The sequence below is a fragment of the Lontra canadensis genome, unplaced genomic scaffold, assembly GCF_010015895.1.
Source record: "Lontra canadensis isolate GAN:19392208 unplaced genomic scaffold, GSC_riverotter_1.0 scaffold7, whole genome shotgun sequence".
In the NCBI taxonomy this organism is placed as follows: domain Eukaryota; kingdom Metazoa; phylum Chordata; class Mammalia; order Carnivora; family Mustelidae; genus Lontra; species Lontra canadensis.
In genome coordinates, this window is record NW_022631001.1 from 7,402,686 (window position 1) to 7,409,875 (window position 7,190).

The 7,190-nt window shown below is 52.3% G+C and overlaps 1 long non-coding RNA gene across 1 annotated transcript; it reads right to left on the bottom strand.

Moving 5' to 3' along the window:
* Positions 1–1,287: 1,287 nt before the first annotated feature.
* Positions 1,288–5,230, bottom strand: LOC116865297. Its single transcript, XR_004382168.1, has 2 exons — positions 5,193–5,230; positions 1,288–1,558 (listed from the first exon to the last, which is right to left on the bottom strand). It is a non-coding gene; the product is annotated as an uncharacterized LOC116865297 (long non-coding RNA).
* Between the last annotated feature and the right edge of the window lie 1,960 nt (positions 5,231–7,190).

Here is a 7,190-nt window from a genome sequence, read left to right on the forward strand (position 1 = left end):
GAGTCTTAGAACTGGAGGAAGTATGGCCAGACAGAGTCAAAGCCATTCACGCTGATGACTTGAAGCATCAGGGAGCACACCCCAACCTATGCACTCCAGGCCAGCTTCTTTTCATCTTTACCAAGGCATACTTTACCTAATTTGGCTGTGATTTCAAATCAGATGTTTGTGGCACTACTGATTGTGGAGCTAGAACTCAGTCCCATTGAATTGGTGTTCATGGAGCCGTAGCTACAAGTCAAGCTCTCTTCCAGGCACTGCGAGCGTTACAACAGGAGGTGAACACAGAGCTTTCTGCTCTCCGAGAGCTTACAGCTAGGATGTTGAGACTGGACACACATGCCTGCACCACAAACCTTTGTCATATTCACTTGGAAGGTCTACCTTAGTGCTGCGAAGGGAAACCAGGAGTTCAGAGAGCTGAGTGGAGGAGGCAGATCGTGGGGATGTCCCTGCTCTGAACTTGTGTGGAGACAGGGCTCCTAGGACTCTTCTTAGAGGGGAAGAAGGCTCTGAGAAGTTGCACACCTCATCTTGGTCATTATCTAAGAGATACAGAAGCCTTGGGTGAAGAGAGCCATGGACCCAATGGGCTTCTCATGAGGCCAATACCCTCTCAAGTCTCTGTTTAATGGTCTCTTCCAGAAAGATCTTCCCAGACCCCTCAATTTAAAACTAGGTCTCGCTATCAAACTGAGAGTTCCTTGTTCTCCTTCCAAACTCTTAGCAGAATTTGTAATTCTATGTTTATTTTTCTCTCCACTGGTCTGTGAGCTTCTCTAGGGAGGGGAAGGACTGTGTCTTTTTGCTTGCCTCAGTATCCACAAGTTTCAGTATACGGCCTGCACATACAAGGTGCTCAGCGAATATGTGTGGACTGGTTGAAAAGTTAAGTATCTGCTAGAAACCATACCAGGGCTTTCTGCTAATGGGGAAGCGCGACTGGGGACAAGGACGCAGTTTTCTGGAAACACCTTTTGGTGTCAGAAGTGTGCCAGACAAAAAGGACGGCTGTTACAGAAGTCATTGATGAAGATCTGGAGATTATGGATCTGAGAGCTAAGATGACTAACAAGTGCTGCTTTTCTGGGTGGAATTTAAACCTGAAGTAGATTATTTACAACCTATGGAACAGAGGTGGAGCTTCCATCCTACCCTCGTGGGCTGTTCTGTCTTTAATGGGACTGGGGTGGGGGGAGGGACAGTGTTGTTAGTGTGGTCCTTCTTTCCCAAGCCAAACCCACAACAAAACAAACCAAAATATTAAAAAATGAAACTCTAAAGGACTTAGAGAAGCCTGAAGACAGGCAAGTTAATGAAGCTCTTATTTCTCCTTGAAATAGAAATTTAACATTTGCCAGCAGGGAGAAAGTTGTGAAGAAATTGAATTGAAAGAATCCACTGGGGTTCTTGGCTTGAGAGTTTGCTTTGGTTGTTGGCAGCAGGGAAGGCGTAGGGATTCCTTTCCCCTCCTTTAGCTGCAGACTTAAATTTCACAGAACCAGAGGCAGTGAGCGTGAAGATCTTGGTTGAACTTTCCATGCGTGCTTCGGTGCCTCTGTACAAATGAAAGCAGAGATCTTTAAATGTTTCCTTCGATAGGATTTTATATCTTTCTGGAAGTGGGAAAGGCTACCTTTACCATAGAATTAAGTATAATTGTGTTCAAAGTCTCTGTTTAAAAAAAATACATTTGACATTACTACCAGTAAGAAAAAGACATTTTTATTGTAATACTTGATACTTAGTAGTTTTCTCAGGGGAATTCAAATTCTAGCTAAGTGGTTGGAACTGGTAGGCTAGTTTCTGGTGGAAATACAAATGTCTGGGGACTTAATGCCCTCCTACCCCTCAAGTATATGAAGTTGCATATTTTCCCCTCGAGGATTAGGGAAGATAAATGTCACCCCTTGTCTAGTTCTAAAAAAAAAGTCCTTCTATAAAGTCAGGCTTCTGGGAATTTGCATCAGATTGAAGTTCAACTTCATATGAAGCGGTTAATTGTTTGACCTCTATATTCAGCTCTGCCTGACTTAAATGTTTGAGGTGTCAGTTTTACCCTTTGTTAACAGGGACTAAAACCAGTACCTCTTCTTAGGGTTAAGTGGTTTCCCTTTGGTAGAACAGTGTTTGGTGACCTAGGAAAGACTCGTCCTGATACACACGTGCATATGAGTGTGAGGACAGACACCTGTGCACATATATGCACACAACGTCACTGACTAGACCTCGAACCCAGGGTTTCATTCCCAGCAGGACATCTCCAGAACCTCGGGCACAGATGCAGTCCTGGGAGTGAAGCCTCGTTAGCCCCATGTTCTGACCAGGGGAGCTATATGACTGCCAAGTAGACGTGAGGCAGAAAGGGAAACAGAGGCTGCTGGGTGCTCGAGACTAAACAATAGTGGGCTGAGTGACAAGCTACCGAGTCAGCTGAGAACTTGCAGGGCTTTGTCCAGGGGCCTGAGATGGAACACGGGTCATTTCTGAGGCTTTCGAGTTGCATGGACCAGTACGGATACAAAAAGCGGCTGGGAGGAAACTGAGGCTGCCAACTTCTCATTTTGCCAAAAAAAAAAAAAAAAAAAAAAAAAGACCAAAATCAAAACCCCCCAACTATCACAAATACAATATTCACTTATACAAGAAAGGAAAACATTTAGCTTTGCATTGCTCTTATGACTCTCAGGTTGCCCCTGAATGGCCAAAACCGCTCCACAGACGAGCTGCCCCCACACAACCGAGGATAAGCCTGAGGCCCCTATAGAGACCACTCGGCAGGCACACACAGGGGCCCAGGGAGCACGTTTATGAACACACGCTGCCAACCTCTGCCCCTGGCTGCTGAACCCAATTTCAGGTCTCAGGGTTGTTACTTCTGCAAACACTCTGAGGCACTTAGACTTCCCCATTGGAGACCTCTCCCTCTTGCTTTGCTGCTGATAAAATTTATCCCCAGCCCAGCATAGTGCGACAGGGCACATCCCTGATGCACCAGGCAGTGTTTTCTCATTTATCCTGAGTGTGAGTCCTTGTCCGGTTCCCAGTGTCGCACACCGACCCAGCATGGCAAGTGTTCTACAGATCTGTGTCTTCACTTCCTTCATGACATTCCAAGACAGCGAGCCCAAGGCACAAGTGCTCATCAGTCCTCTCTGCTTTTTCCATGTTTGCTTACATCCCATTGGCCCACGAACGTTACGTAACCTAGTCCAAAGTCAGCATGGGAGGGGGCTGCAGCAAGGCCACGGACACTGAGCATGATTCCTTAGAGGTCATTAGTGCAACAATGTGTGAACTTCCCTTCTTCGACATGCATTGCAAGATACAGAGCCTTAACTTATAAATTATGGTGCTTTCACAAAGACGCAATAGAGATGTTATTACCAGTATAAGGAAGCATTTGGAGTCACCTTATTAATGGACTGGATCCTACATCAAATGGCTCTGCTTGCCTCATAAAATTACTCATTAATTTTTAGCAGTGGCTTTGGGAAGTTATGTACATAATATTTAGAGGAGAATGGCATTTACAATTATAATGAATTCAAGCAAGCCACACAGTAATACCACTGGCCCAGTTTGGGACTTGAGGCTTGCTAATTTCATATTTAATGGCACACATGTCTCCCTCCCCCATTCCTCCCCCCGAGTACGTGTGGCTGAATGAACATGCCTGTCTCATCTCCTAGAACTCAAACTCCTTCCAAGGTAGGCATCTCACCTCCCCCATGCTTATTTTCCTCACCTATACTACTCAGTAGACGCTCCCTAAATGCTTGTTGAAATGATCAATCAATCATTGCCTTTTACTAAACACTTCTGTGTTCCAGGGACTGCACTCAGAGACTGGGTCACCAATTCTCTCAATGCCCCAGATAAGGGTCATTCTCTACAGTTCACCCCTGAGGGAACTGAGGTGCCTAAAGCCCAAGGGGGATGGGCTGGCCAGCCCAGTCCCACCTGAGGGCAGGACACTTTCCTCACAGCTGCGTTAAGTAAGGAGCAGGAAGCAGACAGTCAAAAGTGAAAAGATGGCCTCCAGTGTGCAGAGAGGGGCCAAGGGAAGAGGAAGAGGGAGTCGATAGCCATGACCCTCAAACTGTTCACTGCCTTTGCAATAAAATAAACACTTGTTAATGAAGACATTGGCCAGCGAAAGGCTGCTTGAAAACCCTGTAGGAGAGCCAGTTCTTGGGCTCTTTAAACAATCAACACCAGAGAATTCTTGGTGGTGAGGAGGGACTGGAGAGGCCTTTTGGGCGGGTGACAGTCCCACAGGTACAGGGTATTAAGGCTGTCCTCAGGTGAAATGTAGCCTTTTTTTTTTTTAGCGTTTCATCTATAGTTTTTATAACCTACTAGATCAGTAATAATAGTAAAAATTGCGACCATTTTAGACACTACTGTTACGTGGCGCGAGCGCGCGCGTGTGTGCGCGTGCGTGGCAGGGCAGCTGGGCAAAGAGCTTTGCATACAACCCATGATCTCATCTAATCCTCACAACAACGCGTTGGACATAGATTTTACTATTCTTAATTTACAGATGAGGTAACTGTGCCCAGGGAGACCGGCTTCCCGGAGATTTCCTGGCTTCTGAGTGGTAGAGCCCAAACCCTCAGTCTATTTGACTAAATGCCCCATATAACATTTAGCTGTGGGCTCTGCACGGCTTTGGTGCTGGTCTGAGGTGGGAAATCGGGAATCCCATTTATTCAAGCTAAGCTGCGCACGTGTCTGTGTAATTTACAAAAACAAATCCAGGTCAAGATATCCGACCGCTGGGGGCGCCTGGGTGGCTCTGTCTTCAGCTCGGGTCCCAATCTCAGGGTCTTAGGATCGAGCCCCACATCGGGCTCTCTGCACGGAGGGGAGCCTGCTTCCTCCTCCCTCTCTCTCTCTCTCTGCCTACTTGTGATCTCTGTCTGTCAAATAAATAAATAAAATCTTTAAAAATTAAAAAAAAAAAAGATATCCGTCCGCTGGAGGTTTAAAAGCCTCCTGTGGCGAGCTGCACAAATCTCTACTCATTCATTCACTCTTTCGTTCCCTCAGCAAGTTATTTATTGCGCACTTCGGTATTCCAGGCAGGGCGCAAACCTAGCCCTAGCGGAGAGAATGGCTAGCGCGAGAGACGTGGTGTTTGGCTCCCCTGCACCCACCCCCGTCCGCCCCCTCTCGGACTGTAGTACCTCGTGGGCGACCCAGTCCAAGAAGCAGGAAATGTGTCACCCCGAGGATGACCCGTACCGGGGGCGCCAAGCGGCTGGGTGGTCAGGGCAGCCTCCCTGGAGGCGGCGTCAGCCCGGGCCCGGTACGCGCCACTGGTCCGGCGGCCCTGCGGAACCCCATCGGAGGCGAGCGTCTGGGCCCGGCCGAGCCGGGGGCGGGGGGGGGGGGCGGGGGTGAAGGCGGGGAGCTGGGGCCCAGGTCCGGGCGGGGGGGCGGCCGGCGAGTTAGGGTTAGGGCGAGAGGATTCGGCTTCCTGGCGGCAGAGGGCGCCTGGCGCTGCGGTCCGGTGCGCCGGAGCCGCCCGCGCGGGCGCCGAGAGAAGAGGCGAGGCGGGGAGCGCGAGCGGCGGCGGCCACTGCCACGTATTCCCGGCAGTGGCGGCGGCGGCGCGGGAGGAGGTGAGCGGCGCCAGCGCCCGCGGGCAGGTGGGCAGGGAGCGGCGCGGCGGCGCAGCCGGAGGGCGCAGGGATCGGGCGCCGGGCACGGGGCGGGGGTGCCCGCTCCGGGACAGCGCGGTTCCCGCCACTCCGGCTCCGCCTCCGCGCCGGGTTGCCGGCCGAGGCCCGGGCGCCGAGCCGGTCCCGAGCGCAACTCGTGCCGGCGGGGCGGGCGGGGGCCGAGGGGCCGCGAGCCCTCCAGCCAGTCGCGGCTCCGGACGGGAGTCCCCGCCGCTGCGGGAACGGGGCCGCGGCCGGAAAAGTTGGGGCGGACCGCTAGCCCGCGTGGGCCAGGCGGGAAGTGCGGGTGCGCGGCGGACCCCGGGGGACGCAGGGACGCGGTGAGGGGCGGTCCCGGGCGGGAGGCGCGGCGGCCGGGAGGGCCCCTTTTGGGAAGGCGGGAGCCGCGCGGCTCCTCCGCGGGCGGGGGAAAAGGAGGTGCGCGCTGGCTCTCCCGGCTGCAGTGGGCTAGTGTCCGACCGTGGGGGGCGGGGGGAGGGCGTCCGTCCCTGCGGGTGAGGAGGGAGGGAGAGAGGCCCTCCTTGGGTGGACGAGCACGGCGAGGGGGGGGGCGGGGGCGAGCCGATGGCGGGGTAGAGCGATGAGGAGTGGGCTTTCCCTACTTTCAGCCTCCATTGGGGCAGACCCCGAGACAGGGGTCAGGCTCAGAGTTGGGGACACCTCTGGCGTCTGAAGACCGGATGGGGAGATCTTTTAAGGGGTGCGAGAGGGAGCTGAGCGTTGTTTCCTCCAGCGTTTGGGGCAGGTACTTCCCCTCCCTGTTTGTCAGGTTCACCTCCTACACCGCAGTGCTTTTGTCCGGGGGAAGTTGAGGAGGGATCCCCGAGTGGGCGAGATATTTAGGGTTCCAAGGTGAGCAGGATTGGACTGTGTGAAATCCTGACTACCGCAGCGCGCTGTCTGAAAGCGCAACTCCGACTTCCACCCATACCCACCCACCTCCTTCCCTCTGCTTAGGAAATGTCAGGGATTCCCGGGGCTGGGCCAGCAGGTCCGTAAAGCCCAGCGGCTCCGCTGCTCACGGGGTCCGGGGCATCCTTCAGGGGAGTAAGACATGGCCCTTGATTCCCTGGCTGAGGCTGGTTATTTCAGAAACAAGTGGTTCTGGAGATGCTGGATGCCTTATTAGAACAGCCTGTGTGGTGCCCCTTGACAACAGCGATGACTCATGTCGCTTTTTTCTCTCTCTCTTTTTTTTTTCAAATAAACTTGGTATTCAGGACCAAGTATGCCAGGTCATTTGTGACTTCGGTAGAACTGGAGACCCACACCTTGGGCCCTCTGAACCCTAGTTATAGTCCTAAATCTGTCAGCAAGGAGGATGACCTTGGATGGGCCCTCTCTGAACCTCCGTTTCCTTTTCTCTGAAATGGGGTATAAAAACAGAACTAGACAGGAGTCAGCTTCTGAGAGAGACTGAAATCTTTTTCCTTGTGAGAGTAGATCAGACGCAGGACCTCAGCATCAGCAGATGATAAGGATACCAGGAGGCACTTACAA